Here is a 21,756-nt window from a genome sequence, read left to right as displayed (position 1 = left end):
AAGAGTTTTAAAGCATCGGCTTTAACTTGCTAGCGCATGTAAACACAGACATGCACAAAACGGCCAATCCTGGGGAAAAAGTAGCAAAACAGAGGGCATACAGAAGACAAAGGATTGAATGGGACAACTAGTGTGGTGATTGAGTGCACTTTTCAGATTCAAAATAAGCTGTTACACTTTCCGATGGAAGCACTTTCTAGAAGATGGTACGATACACCAAACAGCCAATAGCAAGAGATGAGAGAAAAATGGGCGGAACCAAAGTCATCTATGTGAATTTTAAAGGACTGATAAAAGTAGGTTAGCTCTCCTACGCATATTTCAAAGAACTGGTAACAACAGGTCACGCTGACAACTATGCTTTCAAGCCAGAACTAAAGCAGCACGTGGCGCAACTGAGATGGTCTTCTTGCCCAATGGAAGAAAGTGAAAACGGTGGATGCTTTGCCAAGTTTGTTTGAGCTGTCGCCGGAGCGCATCTGAACGCGTGTCCTGCTGGGTTGTGCCAGGAGGAGGGGACTCATACTTGTCAAACCCTCCTGTGTCCGGATTGGCTGCAGATTAATCGACGTCACTTGAATGAACGGAGTGGACAGGAATGCGCCACTTCAAACCAAATCACTCCCGTAATCGACAACCGCAGGAACCCCATTGGAGTAAACCCCAGCAAGTAGGTTAGAAGTAAGGGTGGCTACGAGGGCTTGACAGCATCTACCAAGTCCTGTCCAATCACTGCAGGACGAGCAGCTAGAACCGGACTCAAATAAAGCGAATCTGCAGTCTGCCAGTATCTCTTCTGAAGCAGCTTAGTTCGCCCCACAACTAACAGGATCCGGAAAGAAACGCCTTACAAATACGATAATTATACAGGATTCGACGACAGAGACTGACAAAAAGGACAGCAATCCACACCACGACTGAAATATAGACACAGACATTCTGAACAGCACTTCAGCTCACCTATAGACACAAACAAAAGGACGCCAGGCAAAACAACCTACACACCGACAGAGAGAGATAAACAGTCACACAGAGATGAGGACAAGAAAAATACACCTGAAGAGCGAATTAACTCACCTGCAGACGAACAAAGACAGACACCAGGCACAGCAACTCATGCACCCACAGAGAGAGATAAACAGAGACAGTCACACAGAGACGAGAATAGGCAAAGTACCTCGGAACAGCAAATTAACTCAACACAAAGACAGTCAGTAGGCACAGCACCCACACACCGACAGAGAGATAACCAAAGACGGTCACACGCAGACGAGGACAGGAAAAATAAACATGAACAGCAAGTGAACTCACCCAGAAACAAAGACAGACAGACAGACACCAGGCACAGCAGCCCATGCCCTGTCCCCCAGAGAGACGAACACAGTACAAATACCCTGAACAGGAAATCAATTCACCCACAGACATACACAAACAGACACATCAGTCCATGTATTGACAGACAGCTATGAACAGAGAAAGACACAGAGACACAAAGAGAGAACAAGTGCCCTGAACAGCACATCAACTCACTCACAGAAAGACAGAAATCAGGCACAGCAACCCACCCCCAACACAAAACTACACAGAGACAGACACCCAAAGAGACAAGGCCTGTACAAATATCTGGAGCAACGTACCAAATAACCAACAGATCAAGCACCCTACACACCGACAAAGATATAGAAACAAACCTAAAAAGGACAGTACAAATATCTAAAACAACAGATTAACTTTTGCGGAGAAGTGTAAAAACAGGTATCAGACAGCCACATACACATTCAGCACAAGAGATACAGACGTTTCCTGCACATAACCACAGACAAAGACTGACATTGTGTGCAGCAATACACACCCTACGGACAGACAGATAGACCGTCACAGAAAGGTAGGCACAGTAGAATTTCATTTTTACCCACCCATAGCCATGGACAAAAAAATCCTCTAGTTCCGCACCAAACCCCAGGGACACAGTCCACAGACAGACATCTTGCACAGAATCACACACCCCACAGACACACCACCATACATCCCAAGGACAAATGCCAACATCTGGCACAGCCTCATCCTCCATGGCAAGGACTGACATATGACACAGCCCAATGACAGACAATGATCACAGCACCACACAATAATGGACACATACACCTGGCACATCACTACACACCACAAGCACAGACACAACCGACCTCTGGCACACTACCAGATCCATGGAGAAAGGGCAACATTCGACACTGAACCAGACCGCACCCCTGTTAAAGACGTACATCTGGCACAAGCACAGCAACACACATCCCAGGGACAGACAAATACCAACATCTGGCACAGCACCAAACATCCCTCACAGAGACAACTGGCCCAAAACTAAACATTCCAAGGACTGACAAAAATCAACATCCGGCACAGACACAGAAAGACATGCGGCACAGCAACACACATCCCACAGACAGACTCCCAGCACAGACGCAGAGAGACGTGTGGCACAGCAACACACATCCCACAGAAGGACTCCCGGCACAGACGCAGAGAGACATGTGGCAGAGCAACACACATCCCACAGACAGACTCCCGGCACAGACGCAGAGAGACATGTGGCACAGCAACACACATCCCACAGACAGACTCCCGGCACAGATACAGAGAGACATGTGGCACAGCAACACACATCCCACAGACAGACTCCCGGCACAGATACAGAGAGACATGTGGCACAGCAACACACATTCCACAGACAGACTCCCGGCACAGAAACAGAGAGACATGTGGCACAGCAACACACACCCCACAGTTAGACTCCCGGCACAGACGCAGAGAGACATGTGGCACAGCAGCACACATCCCACAGACAGACTCCCAGCACAGGCACAGAGAGACATGTGGCACAGCAACACACATCCCACAGACAGAATCCCGGCACAGATGCAGAGAGACATGTGGCACAGCAACATACATCCCACAGACGGACTCCCAGCACAGACACAGAGAGACATGTGGCACAGCAACACACATCCCACAGACAGAATCCCAGCACAGATGCAGAGAGACATGTGGCACAGCAACACACATCCCACGGACAGACTCCCAGCACAGACACAGAGAGACATGTGGCACAGCAACACACATCTCACAGACAGACTCCCAGCACAGACACAGAGAGACATGTGGCACAGCAACACACATCCCACAGACAGACTCCCAGCACAGACACAGAGAGACATGTGGCACAGCAACACACATCACACAGACAGACTCCCAGCACAGACACAGAGAGACATGTGGCACAGCAACACACATCCCACAGACAGACTCCCGGCACAGACAAGAGAGACATGTGGCACAGCAACACACATCCCACAGACAGACTCCCGGCACAGACGAGAGAGACATGTGGCACAGCAACACACATCCCACAGACAGAATCCCGGCACAGACGAGAGAGACATGTGGCACAGCAACACACATCCCACAGACAGAATCCCGGCACAGATGCAGAGAGACATGTGGCACAGCAACACACATCCCACGGACAGACTCCCAGCACAGACACAGAGAGACATGTGGCACAGCAACACACATCTCACAGACAGACTCCCAGCACAGACGAGAGAGACATGTGGCACAGCAACACACATCCCACAGACAGACTCCCGGCACAGACGAGAGAGACATGTGGCACAGCAACACACATCCCACAGACAGAATACCGGCACAGACGAGAGAGACATGTGGCACAGCAACACACATCCCACAGACAGAATCCAGGCACAGATGCAGAGAGACATGTGGCACAGCAACACACATCCCACGGACAGACTCCCAGCACAGACACAGAGAGACATGTGGCACAGCAACACATATCTCACAGACAGACTCCCAGCACAGACACAGAGAGACATGTGGCACAGCAACACACATCCCACAGACAGACTCCCAGCACAGACACAGAGAGACATGTGGCACAGCAACACACATCCCACAGACAGACACCCAGCTCAGACACAGAGAGACATGTGGCACAGCAACACACATCCCACAGACAGACTCCCGGCACAGACGCAGAGAGACATGTGGCACAGCAACACACATCCCACAGACAGACTCCCAGCACAGACAAGAGAGACATGTGGCACAGCAACACACATCCCACAGACAGACTCCCAGCACAGACAAGAGAGACATGTGGCACAGCAACACACATCTCACAGACAGACTCCCAGCACAGACGAGAGAGACATGTGGCACAGCAACGCACATCCCACAGACAGACTCCCAGCACAGACACAGAGAGACATGTGGCACAGCAACACACATCCCACAGACAGACTCCCAGCTCAGACACAGAGAGACATGTGGCACAGCAACACACATCCCACAGACAGACTCCCGGCACAGACGCAGAGAGACATGTGGCACAGCAACACACATCCCACAGACAGACTCCCAGCTCAGACACAGAGAGACATGTGGCACAGCAACACACATCCCACAGACAGACTCCCGGCACAGACGCAGAGAGACATGTGGCACAGCAACACACATCCCACAGACAGACTCCCAGCACAGACGAGAGAGACATGTGGCACAGCAACACACATCCCACAGACAGAATCCCGGCACAGATGCAGAGAGACATGTGGCACAGCAACACACATCCCACAGACAGAATCCCGGCACAGATGCAGAGAGACATGTGGCACAGCAACACACATCCCACAGACAGACTCCCTGCACAGACACAGAGAGACATGTGGCACAGCAACACACATCCCACAGACAGACTCCCTGCACAGACACAGAGAGACATGTGGCACAGCAACACACATCCCACGGACAGACTCCCAGCACAGACACAGAGAGACATGTGGCACAGCAACACACATCCCACAGACAGAATCCCGGCACGGATGCAGAGAGACATGTGGCACAGCAACACACATCCCACAGACAGACTCCCATTACAGACAAGAGAGACATGTGGCACAGCAACACACATCCCACAGACAGAATCCCGGCACAGATGCAGAGAGACATGTGGCACAGCAACACACATCCCACAGACAGACTCCCAGCACAGACACAGAGAGACATGTGGCAGAGCAACACACATCTCACAGACAGACTCCCAGCACAGACACAGTGAGACATGTGGCACAGCAACACACATCTCACAGACAGACTCCCGGCACAGACACAGAGAGACATGTGGCACAGCAACACACATCCCACAGACAGACTCCCGGCACAGACACAGAGAGACATGTGGCACAGCAACACACATCTCACAGACAGACTCCCGGCACAGACGAGAGAGACATGTGGCACAGCAACACACATCCCACAGACAGACTCCCAGCACAGACACAGAGAGACATGTGGCACAGCAACACACATCCCACAGACAGACTCCCGGCACAGACGAGAGAGACATGTGGCACAGCAACACACATCTCACAGACAGACTCCCAGCACAGACAAGAGAGACATGTGGCACAGCAACACACATCCCACAGACAGACTCCCGGCACAGACGAGAGAGACATGTGGCACAACAACACACATCCCACAGACAGACTCCCAGCACAGACACAGAGAGACATGTGGCACAGCAACACACATACCACAGACAGACTCCCGGCACAGACGAGAGAGACATGTGGCACAACAACACACATCCCACAGACAGACTCCCAGCACAGACGCAGAGAGACATGTGGCACAGCAACACACATCTCACAGACAGACTCCCAGCACAGACACAGAGAGACATGTGGCACAGCAACACACATCTCACAGACAGACTCCCGGCACAGACACAGAGAGACATGTGGCACAGCAACACACATCCCACAGACAGACTCCCGGCACAGACACAGAGAGACATGTGGCACAGCAACACACATCCCACAGACAGACTCCCAGCACAGACGAGAGAGACATGTGGCACAACAACACACATCCCATAGACAGACTCCCAGCACAGACACAGAGAGACATGTGGCACAGCAACACCCATCCCACAGACAGACTCCCAGCACAGACAAGAGAGACATGTGGCACAGCAACACACATCCCACAGACAGACTCCCAGCACAGACGAGAGAGACATGTGGCACAGCAACGCACATTCCACAGACAGACTCCCAGCACAGATACAGAGAGACATGTGGCACAGCAACATACATCCCACAGACAGACTCCCAGCACAGACAAGAGAGACATGTGGCACAGCAACACACATCCCACAGATAGACTCCCAGCACAGATACAGAGAGACATGTGGCACAGCAACATACATCCCACAGACAGACTCCCAGCACAGACAAGAGAGACATGTGGCACAACAACACACATCCCACAGACAGACTCCCAGCACAGATACAGAGAGACATGTGGCACAGCAACACACATCCCACGGACAGACTCCCAGCACAGACGAGAGAGACGTGGCACAGCAACACACATCCCACAGACAGACTCCCAGCACAGACGAGAGAGACATGTGGCACAGCAGACTCCCAGCACAGACGCAGAGAGACATGTGGCACAGCAACACACATCCCACAGACAGACTCCCAGCACAGACGAGAGAGACATGTGGCACAGCAACACACATCCCACAGAGACTCCCAGCACAGACGCCGAGAGACATGTGGCACAGCAACACACATCCCACAGACAGACTCCCAGCACAGACACAGAGAGACATGTGGCACAGCAACACACATCCCACAGACAGACTCCCAGCACAGACAAGAGAGACATGTGGCACAGCAACACACATCCCACAGACAGACTCCCAGCACAGACGAGAGAGACATGTAGCACAGCAACACACATCCCACAGACAGACTCCCAGCACAGACACAGAGAGACATGTGGCACAGCAACACACATCCCACAGACAGACTCCCAGCACAGACAAGAGAGACATGTGGCACAGCAACACACATCCCACAGACAGACTCCCAGCACAGACGAGAGAGACATGTGGCACAGCAACACACATCCCACGGACAGACTCCCAGCACAGACACAGTGAGACATGTGACACAGCAACACACATCCCACAGACAGACTCCTGGCACAGACACAGAGAGACATGTGGCACAGCAACACACATCCCACAGACAGACTCCCAGCACAGACACAGAGAGACATGTGGCACAGCAACGCACATCCCACAGACAGACTCCCAGCACAGACACAGAGAGACATGTGGCACAGCAACACACATCCCACAGACAGACTCCCAGCACAGACAAGAGAGACATGTGGCACAGCAACACACATCCCACAGACAGAATCCCAGCACAGATGCAGAGAGACATGTGGCACAGCAACACACATCCCACGGACAGACTCCCAGCACAGACACAGAGAGGCATGTGGCACAGCAACACACATCTCACAGACAGACTCCCAGCACAGACGAGAGAGACATGTGGCACAGCAACACACATCCCACAGACAGACTCCCAGCACAGACGAGAGAGACATGTGGCACAGCAACACACATCCCACAGACAGACTCCCAGCACAGACGCAGAGAGACATGTGGCACAGCAACGCACATCCCACAGACAGACTCCCAGCACAGACACAGAGAGACATATGGCACAGCAACACACATCCCACAGACAGACTCCCTGCACAGACGCAGAGAGACATGTGGCACAACAACACACATCCCACAGACAGACTCCCAGCACAGACACAGAGAGACATGTGGCACAGCAACACACATCACACAGACAGACTCCCAGCACAGACACAGAGAGACATGTGGCACAGCAACACACATCCCACAGACAGACTCCCGGCACAGACAAGAGAGACATGTGGCACAGCAACACACATCCCACAGACAGACTCCCGGCACAGACGAGAGAGACATGTGGCACAGCAACACACATCCCACAGACAGAATCCCGGCACAGACGAGAGAGACATGTGGCACAGCAACACACATCCCACAGACAGAATCCCGGCACAGATGCAGAGAGACATGTGGCACAGCAACACACATCCCACGGACAGACTCCCAGCACAGACACAGAGAGACATGTGGCACAGCAACACACATCTCACAGACAGACTCCCAGCACAGACGAGAGAGACATGTGGCACAGCAACACACATCCCACAGACAGACTCCCGGCACAGACGAGAGAGACATGTGGCACAGCAACACACATCCCACAGACAGAATACCGGCACAGACGAGAGAGACATGTGGCACAGCAACACACATCCCACAGACAGAATCCCGGCACAGATGCAGAGAGACATGTGGCACAGCAACACACATCCCACGGACAGACTCCCAGCACAGACACAGAGAGACATGTGGCACAGCAACACACATCTCACAGACAGACTCCCAGCACAGACACAGAGAGACATGTGGCACAGCAACATACATCCCACAGACAGACTCCCAGCACAGACACAGAGAGACATGTGGCACAGCAACACACATCCCACAGACAGACACCCAGCTCAGACACAGAGAGACATGTGGCACAGCAACACACATCCCACAGACAGACTCCCGGCACAGACGCAGAGAGACATGTGGCACAGCAACACACATCCCACAGACAGACTCCCAGCACAGACAAGAGAGACATGTGGCACAGCAACACACATCCCACAGACAGACTCCCAGCACAGACAAGAGAGACATGTGGCACAGCAACACACATCTCACAGACAGACTCCCAGCACAGACGAGAGAGACATGTGGCACAGCAACGCACATCCCACAGACAGACTCCCAGCACAGACACAGAGAGACATGTGGCACAGCAACACACATCTCACAGACAGACTCCCAGCACAGACACAGAGAGACATGTGGCACAGCAACGCACATCCCACAGACAGACTCCCAGCACAGACACAGAGAGACATGTGGCACAGCAACACACATCCCACAGACAGACTCCCAGCTCAGACACAGAGAGACATGTGGCACAGCAACACACATCCCACAGACAGACTCCCGGCACAGACGCAGAGAGACATGTGGCACAGCAACACACATCCCACAGACAGACTCCCAGCACAGACGAGAGAGACATGTGGCACAGCAACACACATCCCACAGACAGAATCCCGGCACAGATGCAGAGAGACATGTGGCACAGCAACACACATCCCACGGACAGACTCCCAGCACAGACACAGAGAGACATGTGGCACAGCAACACACATCCCACAGACAGAATCCCGGCACAGATGCAGAGAGACATGTGGCACAGCAACACACATCCCACAGACAGACTCCCTGCACAGACACAGAGAGACATGTGGCACAGCAACACACATCCCACAGACAGACTCCCTGCACAGACACAGAGAGACATGTGGCACAGCAACACACATCCCACGGACAGACTCCCAGCACAGACACAGAGAGACATGTGGCACAGCAACACACATCCCACAGACAGAATCCCGGCACAGATGCAGAGAGACATGTGGCACAGCAACACACATCCCACAGACAGACTCCCATTACAGACAAGAGAGACATGTGGCACAGCAACACACATCCCACAGACAGAATCCCGGCACAGATGCAGAGAGACATGTGGCACAGCAACACACATCCCACAGACAGACTCCCAGCACAGACACAGAGAGACATGTGGCAGAGCAACACACATCTCACAGACAGACTCCCAGCACAGACACAGTGAGACATGTGGCACAGCAACACACATCTCACAGACAGACTCCCGGCACAGACACAGAGAGACATGTGGCACAGCAACACACATCCCACAGACAGACTCCCGGCACAGACACAGAGAGACATGTGGCACAGCAACACACATCTCACAGACAGACTCCCAGCACAGACGAGAGAGACATGTGGCACAGCAACGCACATCCCACAGACAGACTCCCAGCACAGACGAGAGAGACATGTGGCACAGCAACACACATCCCACAGACAGACTCCCGGCACAGACGAGAGAGACATGTGGCACAGCAACACACATCTCACAGACAGACTCCCAGCACAGACGAGAGAGACATGTGGCACAGCAACACACATCCCACAGACAGACTCCCAGCACAGACGAGAGAGACATGTGGCACAGCAACACACATCCCACAGACAGACTCCCAGCACAGACAAGAGAGACATGTGGCACAGCAACACACATCCCACAGACAGACTCCCGGCACAGACGAGAGAGACATGTGGCACAACAACACACATCCCACAGACAGACTCCCAGCACAGACACAGAGAGACATGTGGCACAGCAACACACATCCCACAGACAGACTCCCAGCACAGACACAGAGAGACATGTGGCACAGCAACACACATCCCACAGACAGACTCCCGGCACAGACGAGAGAGACATGTGGCACAACAACACACATCCCACAGACAGACTCCCAGCACAGACGCAGAGAGACATGTGGCACAGCAACACACATCTCACAGACAGACTCCCAGCACAGACACAGAGAGACATGTGGCACAGCAACACACATCTCACAGACAGACTCCCAGCACAGACGAGAGAGACATGTGGCACAGCAACGCACATCCCACAGACAGACTCCCAGCACAGACACAGAGAGACATGTGGCACAGCAACACACATCCCACAGACAGACTCCCGGCACAGACACAGAGAGACATGTGGCACAGCAACACACATCCCACAGACAGACTCCCAGCACAGACAAGAGAGACATGTGGCACAACAACACACATCCCACAGACAGACTCCCAGCACAGATACAGAGAGACATGTGGCACAGCAACACACATCCCACGGACAGACTCCCAGCACAGACGAGAGAGACGTGGCACAGCAACACACATCCCACAGACAGATTCCCGGCACAGACGCAGAGAGACATGTGGCACAGCAACACACATCCCACAGACAGACTCCCGGCACAGATACAGAGAGACATGTGGCACAGCAACACACATCCCACAGACAGACTCCCGGCACAGATACAGAGAGACATGTGGCACAGCAACACACATTCCACAGACAGACTCCCGGCACAGAAACAGAGAGACATGTGGCACAGCAACACACACCCCACAGTTAGACTCCCGGCACAGACGCAGAGAGACATGTGGCACAGCAGCACACATCCCACAGACAGACTCCCAGCACAGGCACAGAGAGACATGTGGCACAGCAACACACATCCCACAGACAGAATCCCGGCACAGATGCAGAGAGACATGTGGCACAGCAACATACATCCCACAGACGGACTCCCAGCACAGACACAGAGAGACATGTGGCACAGCAACACACATCCCACAGACAGAATCCCAGCACAGATGCAGAGAGACATGTGGCACAGCAACACACATCCCACGGACAGACTCCCAGCACAAACACAGAGAGACATGTGGCACAGCAACACACATCTCACAGACAGACTCCCAGCACAGACGAGAGAGACATGTGGCACAGCAACACACATCCCACAGACAGACTCCCAGCACAGACGAGAGAGACATGTGGCACAGCAACACACATCCCACAGACAGACTCCCAGCACAGACGCAGAGAGACATGTGGCACAGCAACGCACATCCCACAGACAGACTCCCAGCACAGACACAGAGAGACATGTGGCACAGCAACACACATCACACAGACAGACTCCCAGCACAGACACAGAGAGACATGTGGCACAGCAACACACATCCCACAGACAGACTCCCGGCACAGACAAGAGAGACATGTGGCACAGCAACACACATCCCACAGACAGACTCCCGGCACAGACGAGAGAGACATGTGGCACAGCAACACACATCCCACAGACAGAATCCCGGCACAGACGAGAGAGACATGTGGCACAGCAACACACATCCCACAGACAGAATCCCGGCACAGATGCAGAGAGACATGTGGCACAGCAACACACATCCCACGGACAGACTCCCAGCACAGACACAGAGAGACATGTGGCACAGCAACACACATCTCACAGACAGACTCCCAGCACAGACGAGAGAGACATGTGGCACAGCAACACACATCCCACAGACAGACTCCCGGCACAGACGAGAGAGACATGTGGCACAGCAACACACATCCCACAGACAGAATACCGGCACAGACGAGAGAGACATGTGGCACAGCAACACACATCCCACAGACAGAATCCCGGCACAGATGCAGAGAGACATGTGGCACAGCAACACACATCCCACGGACAGACTCCCAGCACAGACACAGAGAGACATGTGGCACAGCAACACATATCTCACAGACAGACTCCCAGCACAGACACAGAGAGACATGTGGCACAGCAACACACATCCCACAGACAGACTCCCAGCACAGACACAGAGAGACATGTGGCACAGCAACACACATCCCACAGACAGACACCCAGCTCAGACACAGAGAGACATGTGGCACAGCAACACACATCCCACAGACAGACTCCCGGCACAGACGCAGAGAGACATGTGGCACAGCAACACACATCCCACAGACAGACTCCCAGCACAGACAAGAGAGACATGTGGCACAGCAACACACATCCCACAGACAGACTCCCAGCACAGACAAGAGAGACATGTGGCACAGCAACACACATCTCACAGACAGACTCCCAGCACAGACGAGAGAGACATGTGGCACAGCAACGCACATCCCACAGACAGACTCCCAGCACAGACACAGAGAGACATGTGGCACAGCAACACACATCCCACAGACAGACTCCCAGCTCAGACACAGAGAGACATGTGGCACAGCAACACACATCCCACAGACAGACTCCCGGCACAGACGCAGAGAGACATGTGGCACAGCAACACACATCCCACAGACAGACTCCCAGCTCAGACACAGAGAGACATGTGGCACAGCAACACACATCCCACAGACAGACTCCCGGCACAGACGCAGAGAGACATGTGGCACAGCAACACACATCCCACAGACAGACTCCCAGCACAGACGAGAGAGACATGTGGCACAGCAACACACATCCCACAGACAGAATCCTGGCACAGATGCAGAGAGACATGTGGCACAGCAACACACATCCCACAGACAGAATCCCGGCACAGATGCAGAGAGACATGTGGCACAGCAACACACATCCCACAGACAGACTCCCTGCACAGACACAGAGAGACATGTGGCACAGCAACACACATCCCACAGACAGACTCCCTGCACAGACACAGAGAGACATGTGGCACAGCAACACACATCCCACGGACAGACTCCCAGCACAGACACAGAGAGACATGTGGCACAGCAACACACATCCCACAGACAGAATCCCGGCACGGATGCAGAGAGACATGTGGCACAGCAACACACATCCCACAGACAGACTCCCATTACAGACAAGAGAGACATGTGGCACAGCAACACACATCCCACAGACAGAATCCCGGCACAGATGCAGAGAGACATGTGGCACAGCAACACACATCCCACAGACAGACTCCCAGCACAGACACAGAGAGACATGTGGCAGAGCAACACACATCTCACAGACAGACTCCCAGCACAGACACAGTGAGACATGTGGCACAGCAACACACATCTCACAGACAGACTCCCGGCACAGACACAGAGAGACATGTGGCACAGCAACACACATCCCACAGACAGACTCCCGGCACAGACACAGAGAGACATGTGGCACAGCAACACACATCTCACAGACAGACTCCCGGCACAGACGAGAGAGACATGTGGCACAGCAACACACATCCCACAGACAGACTCCCAGCACAGACACAGAGAGACATGTGGCACAGCAACACACATCCCACAGACAGACTCCCGGCACAGACGAGAGAGACATGTGGCACAGCAACACACATCTCACAGACAGACTCCCAGCACAGACAAGAGAGACATGTGGCACAGCAACACACATCCCACAGACAGACTCCCGGCACAGACGAGAGAGACATGTGGCACAACAACACACATCCCACAGACAGACTCCCAGCACAGACACAGAGAGACATGTGGCACAGCAACACACATACCACAGACAGACTCCCGGCACAGACGAGAGAGACATGTGGCACAACAACACACATCCCACAGACAGACTCCCAGCACAGACGCAGAGAGACATGTGGCACAGCAACACACATCTCACAGACAGACTCCCAGCACAGACACAGAGAGACATGTGGCACAGCAACACACATCTCACAGACAGACTCCCGGCACAGACACAGAGAGACATGTGGCACAGCAACACACATCCCACAGACAGACTCCCGGCACAGACACAGAGAGACATGTGGCACAGCAACACACATCCCACAGACAGACTCCCAGCACAGACGAGAGAGACATGTGGCACAACAACACACATCCCATAGACAGACTCCCAGCACAGACACAGAGAGACATGTGGCACAGCAACACCCATCCCACAGACAGACTCCCAGCACAGACAAGAGAGACATGTGGCACAGCAACACACATCCCACAGACAGACTCCCAGCACAGACGAGAGAGACATGTGGCACAGCAACGCACATTCCACAGACAGACTCCCAGCACAGATACAGAGAGACATGTGGCACAGCAACATACATCCCACAGACAGACTCCCAGCACAGACAAGAGAGACATGTGGCACAGCAACACACATCCCACAGATAGACTCCCAGCACAGATACAGAGAGACATGTGGCACAGCAACATACATCCCACAGACAGACTCCCAGCACAGACAAGAGAGACATGTGGCACAACAACACACATCCCACAGACAGACTCCCAGCACAGATACAGAGAGACATGTGGCACAGCAACACACATCCCACGGACAGACTCCCAGCACAGACGAGAGAGACGTGGCACAGCAACACACATCCCACAGACAGACTCCCAGCACAGACGAGAGAGACATGTGGCACAGCAGACTCCCAGCACAGACGCAGAGAGACATGTGGCACAGCAACACACATCCCACAGACAGACTCCCAGCACAGACGAGAGAGACATGTGGCACAGCAACACACATCCCACAGAGACTCCCAGCACAGACGCCGAGAGACATGTGGCACAGCAACACACATCCCACAGACAGACTCCCAGCACAGACACAGAGAGACATGTGGCACAGCAACACACATCCCACAGACAGACTCCCAGCACAGACAAGAGAGACATGTGGCACAGCAACACACATCCCACAGACAGACTCCCAGCACAGACGAGAGAGACATGTAGCACAGCAACACACATCCCACAGACAGACTCCCAGCACAGACACAGAGAGACATGTGGCACAGCAACACACATCCCACAGACAGACTCCCAGCACAGACAAGAGAGACATGTGGCACAGCAACACACATCCCACAGACAGACTCCCAGCACAGACGAGAGAGACATGTGGCACAGCAACACACATCCCACGGACAGACTCCCAGCACAGACACAGAGAGACATGTGACACAGCAACACACATCCCACAGACAGACTCCTGGCACAGACACAGAGAGACATGTGGCACAGCAACACACATCCCACAGACAGACTCCCAGCACAGACACAGAGAGACATGTGGCACAGCAACGCACATCCCACAGACAGACTCCCAGCACAGACACAGAGAGACATGTGGCACAGCAACACACATCCCACAGACAGACTCCCTGCACAGACACAGAGAGACATGTGGCACAGCAACACACATCCCACAGACAGACTCCCTGCACAGACACAGAGAGACATGTGGCACAGCAACACACATCCCACAGACAGACTCCCTGCACAGACACAGAGAGACATGTGGCACAGCAACACACATCCCACGGACAGACTCCCAGCACAGACACAGAGAGACATGTGGCACAGCAACACACATCCCACAGACAGAATCCCGGCACGGATGCAGAGAGACATGTGGCACAGCAACACACATCCCACAGACAGACTCCCATTACAGACAAGAGAGACATGTGGCACAGCAACACACATCCCAAAGACAGAATCCCGGCACAGATGCAGAGAGACATGTGGCACAGCAACACACATCCCACAGACAGACTCCCAGCACAGACACAGAGAGACATGTGGCAGAGCAACACACATCTCACAGACAGACTCCCAGCACAGACACAGTGAGACATGTGGCACAGCAACACACATCTCACAGACAGACTCCCGGCACAGACACAGAGAGACATGTGGCACAGCAACACACATCCCACAGACAGACTCCCGGCACAGACACAGAGAGACATGTGGCACAGCAACACACATCTCACAGACAGACTCCCGGCACAGACGAGAGAGACATGTGGCACAGCAACACACATCCCACAGACAGACTCCCAGCACAGACACAGAGAGACATGTGGCACAGCAACACACATCCCACAGACAGACTCCCGGCACAGACGAGAGAGACATGTGGCACAGCAACACACATCTCACAGACAGACTCCCAGCACAGACAAGAGAGACATGTGGCACAGCAACACACATCCCACAGACAGACTCCCGGCACAGACGAGAGAGACATGTGGCACAACAACACACATCCCACAGACAGACTCCCAGCACAGACACAGAGAGACATGTGGCACAGCAACACACATACCACAGACAGACTCCCGGCACAGACGAGAGAGACATGTGGCACAACAACACACATCCCACAGACAGACTCCCAGCACAGACGCAGAGAGACATGTGGCACAGCAACACACATCTCACAGACAGACTCCCAGCACAGACACAGAGAGACATGTGGCACAGCAACACACATCTCACAGACAGACTCCCAGCACAGACGAGAGAGACATGTGGCACAACAACACACATCCCATAGACAGACTCCCAGCACAGATGCAGAGAGACATGTGGCACAGCAACACCCATCCCACAGACAGACTCCCAGCACAGACAAGAGAGACATGTGGCACAGCAACACACATCCCACAGACAGACTCCCAGCACAGACGAGAGAGACATGTGGCACAGCAACGCACATTCCACAGACAGACTCCCAGCACAGATACAGAGAGACATGTGGCACAGCAACATACATCCCACAGACAGACTCCCAGCACAGACAAGAGAGACATGTGGCACAGCAACACACATCCCACAGATAGACTCCCAGCACAGATACAGAGAGACATGTGGCACAGCAACATACATCCCACAGACAGACTCCCAGCACAGACAAGAGAGACATGTGGCACAACAACACACATCCCACAGACAGACTCCCAGCACAGATACAGAGAGACATGTGGCACAGCAACACACATCCCACGGACAGACTCCCAGCACAGACGAGAGAGACGTGGCACAGCAACACACATCCCACAGACAGACTCCCAGCACAGACACAGAGAGACATGTGGCACAGCAACACACATCCCACAGACAGACTCCCTGCACAGACACAGAGAGACATGTGGCACAGCAACACACATCCCACAGACAGACTCCCTGCACAGACACAGAGAGACATGTGGCACAGCAACACACATCCCACAGACAGACTCCCTGCACAGACACAGAGAGACATGTGGCACAGCAACACACATCCCACGGACAGACTCCCAGCACAGACACAGAGAGACATGTGGCACAGCAGACTCCCAGCACAGACGCAGAGAGACATGTGGCACAGCAACACACATCCCACAGACAGACTCCCAGCACAGACGAGAGAGACATGTGGCACAGCAACACACATCCCACAGAGACTCCCAGCACAGACGCCGAGAGACATGTGGCACAGCAACACACATCCCACAGACAGACTCCCAGCACAGACACAGAGAGACATGTGGCACAGCAACACACATCCCACAGACAGACTCCCAGCACAGACAAGAGAGACATGTGGCACAGCAACACACATCCCACAGACAGACTCCCAGCACAGACGAGAGAGACATGTAGCACAGCAACACACATCCCACAGACAGACTCCCAGCACAGACACAGAGAGACATGTGGCACAGCAACACACATCCCACAGACAGACTCCCAGCACAGACAAGAGAGACATGTGGCACAGCAACACACATCCCACAGACAGACTCCCAGCACAGACGAGAGAGACATGTGGCACAGCAACACATCCCACGGACAGACTCCCAGCACAGACACAGAGAGACATGTGACACAGCAACACACATCCCACAGACAGACTCCTGGCACAGACACAGAGAGACATGTGGCACAGCAACACACATCCCACAGACAGACTCCCAGCACAGACACAGAGAGACATGTGGCACAGCAACGCACATCCCACAGACAGACTCCCAGCACAGACACAGAGAGACATGTGGCACAGCAACACACATCCCACAGACAGACTCCCAGCACAGACAAGAGAGACATGTGGCACAGCAACACACATCCCACAGACAGAATCCCAGCACAGATGCAGAGAGACATGTGGCACAGCAACACACATCCCACGGACAGACTCCCAGCACAGACACAGAGAGACATGTGGCACAGCAACACACATCTCACAGACAGACTCCCAGCACAGACGAGAGAGACATGTGGCACAGCAACACACATCCCACAGACAGACTCCCAGCACAGACGAGAGAGACATGTGGCACAGCAACACACATCCCACAGACAGACTCCCAGCACAGACGCAGAGAGACATGTGGCACAGCAACGCACATCCCACAGACAGACTCCCAGCACAGACACAGAGAGACATATGGCACAGCAACACACATCCCACAGACAGACTCCCTGCACAGACGCAGAGAGACATGTGGCACAACAACACACATCCCACAGACAGACTCCCAGCACAGACACAGAGAGACATGTGGCACAGCAACACACATCACACAGACAGACTCCCAGCACAGACACAGAGAGACATGTGGCACAGCAACACACATCCCACAGACAGACTCCCGGCACAGACAAGAGAGACATGTGGCACAGCAACACACATCCCACAGACAGACTCCCGGCACAGACGAGAGAGACATGTGGCACAGCAACACACATCCCACAGACAGAATCCCGGCACAGACGAGAGAGACATGTGGCACAGCAACACACATCCCACAGACAGAATCCCGGCACAGATGCAGAGAGACATGTGGCACAGCAACACACATCCCACGGACAGACTCCCAGCACAGACACAGAGAGACATGTGGCACAGCAACACACATCTCACAGACAGACTCCCAGCACAGACGAGAGAGACATGTGGCACAGCAACACACATCCCACAGACAGAATACCGGCACAGACGAGAGAGACATGTGGCACAGCAACACACATCCCACAGACAGAATCCCGGCACAGATGCAGAGAGACATGTGGCACAGCAACACACATCCCACGGACAGACTCCCAGCACAGACACAGAGAGACATGTGGCACAGCAACACACATCTCACAGACAGACTCCCAGCACAGACACAGAGAGACATATGGCACAGCAACACACATCCCACAGACAGACTCCCTGCACAGACGCAGAGAGACATGTGGCACAACAACACACATCCCACAGACAGACTCCCAGCACAGACACAGAGAGACATGTGGCACAGCAACACACATCACACAGACAGACTCCCAGCACAGACACAGAGAGACATGTGGCACAGCAACACACATCCCACAGACAGACTCCCGGCACAGACAAGAGAGACATGTGGCACAGCAACACACATCCCACAGACAGACTCCCGGCACAGACGAGAGAGACATGTGGCACAGCAACACACATCCCACAGACAGAATCCCGGCACAGACGAGAGAGACATGTGGCACAGCAACACACATCCCACAGACAGAATCCCGGCACAGATGCAGAGAGACATGTGGCACAGCAACACACATCCCACGGACAGACTCCCAGCACAGACACAGAGAGACATGTGGCACAGCAACACACATCTCACAGACAGACTCCCAGCACAGACGAGAGAGACATGTGGCACAGCAACACACATCCCACAGACAGACTCCCGGCACAGACGAGAGAGACATGTGGCACAGCAACACACATCCCACAGACAGAATACCGGCACAGACGAGAGAGACATGTGGCACAGCAACACACATCCCACAGACAGAATCCCGGCACAGATGCAGAGAGACATGTGGCACAGCAACACACATCCCACGGACAGACTCCCAGCACAGACACAGAGAGACATGTGGCACAGCAACACACATCTCACAGACAGACTCCCAGCACAGACACAGAGAGACATGTGGCACAGCAACATACATCCCACAGACAGACTCCCAGCACAGACACAGAGAGACATGTGGCACAGCAACACACATCCCACAGACAGACACCCAGCTCAGACACAGAGAGACATGTGGCACAGCAACACACATCCCACAGACAGACTCCCGGCACAGACGCAGAGAGACATGTGGCACAGCAACACACATCCCACAGACAGACTCCCAGCACAGACAAGAGAGACATGTGGCACAGCAACACACATCCCACAGACAGACTCCCAGCACAGACAAGAGAGACATGTGGCACAGCAACACACATCTCACAGACAGACTCCCAGCACAGACGAGAGAGACATGTGGCACAGCAACGCACATCCCACAGACAGACTCCCAGCACAGACACAGAGAGACATGTGGCACAGCAACACACATCTCACAGACAGACTCCCAGCACAGACACAGAGAGACATGTGGCACAGCAACGCACATCCCACAGACAGACTCCCAGCACAGACACAGAGAGACATGTGGCACAGCAACACACATCCCACAGACAGACTCCCAGCTCAGACACAGAGAGACATGTGGCACAGCAACACACATCCCACAGACAGACTCCCGGCACAGACGCAGAGAGACATGTGGCACAGCAACACACATCCCACAGACAGACTCCCAGCACAGACGAGAGAGACATGTGGCACAGCAACACACATCCCACAGACAGAATCCCGGCACAGATGCAGAGAGACATGTGGCACAGCAACACACATCCCACGGACAGACTCCCAGCACAGACACAGAGAGACATGTGGCACAGCAACACACATCCCACAGACAGAATCCCGGCACAGATGCAGAGAGACATGTGGCACAGCAACACACATCCCACAGACAGACTCCCTGCACAGACACAGAGAGACATGTGGCACAGCAACACACATCCCACAGACAGACTCCCTGCACAGACACAGAGAGACATGTGGCACAGCAACACACATCCCACGGACAGACTCCCAGCACAGACACAGAGAGACATGTGGCACAGCAACACACATCCCACAGACAGAATCCCGGCACAGATGCAGAGAGACATGTGGCACAGCAACACACATCCCACAGACAGACTCCCATTACAGACAAGAGAGACATGTGGCACAGCAACACACATCCCACAGACAGAATCCCGGCACAGATGCAGAGAGACATGTGGCACAGCAACACACATCCCACAGACAGACTCCCAGCACAGACACAGAGAGACATGTGGCAGAGCAACACACATCTCACAGACAGACTCCCAGCACAGACACAGTGAGACATGTGGCACAGCAACACACATCTCACAGACAGACTCCCGGCACAGACACAGAGAGACATGTGGCACAGCAACACACATCCCACAGACAGACTCCCGGCACAGACACAGAGAGACATGTGGCACAGCAACACACATCTCACAGACAGACTCCCAGCACAGACGAGAGAGACATGTGGCACAGCAACGCACATCCCACAGACAGACTCC

General features: G+C 53.7%; 1 protein-coding gene across 3 annotated transcripts in view; it reads right to left on the bottom strand.

The window, feature by feature from the left end:
* Window positions 1-21,756, bottom strand: part of THRA (thyroid hormone receptor alpha) — a 789,997-nt gene that overhangs the window by 362,247 nt on the left and 405,994 nt on the right. The window lies entirely within an intron of this gene.

Source organism: Lissotriton vulgaris, chromosome 5 (assembly GCF_964263255.1).
Source record: "Lissotriton vulgaris chromosome 5, aLisVul1.2, whole genome shotgun sequence".
Classification (NCBI taxonomy): Eukaryota; Metazoa; Chordata; class Amphibia; order Caudata; family Salamandridae; genus Lissotriton; species Lissotriton vulgaris.
This window is presented reverse-complemented; position numbering and strand designations above follow the sequence as displayed.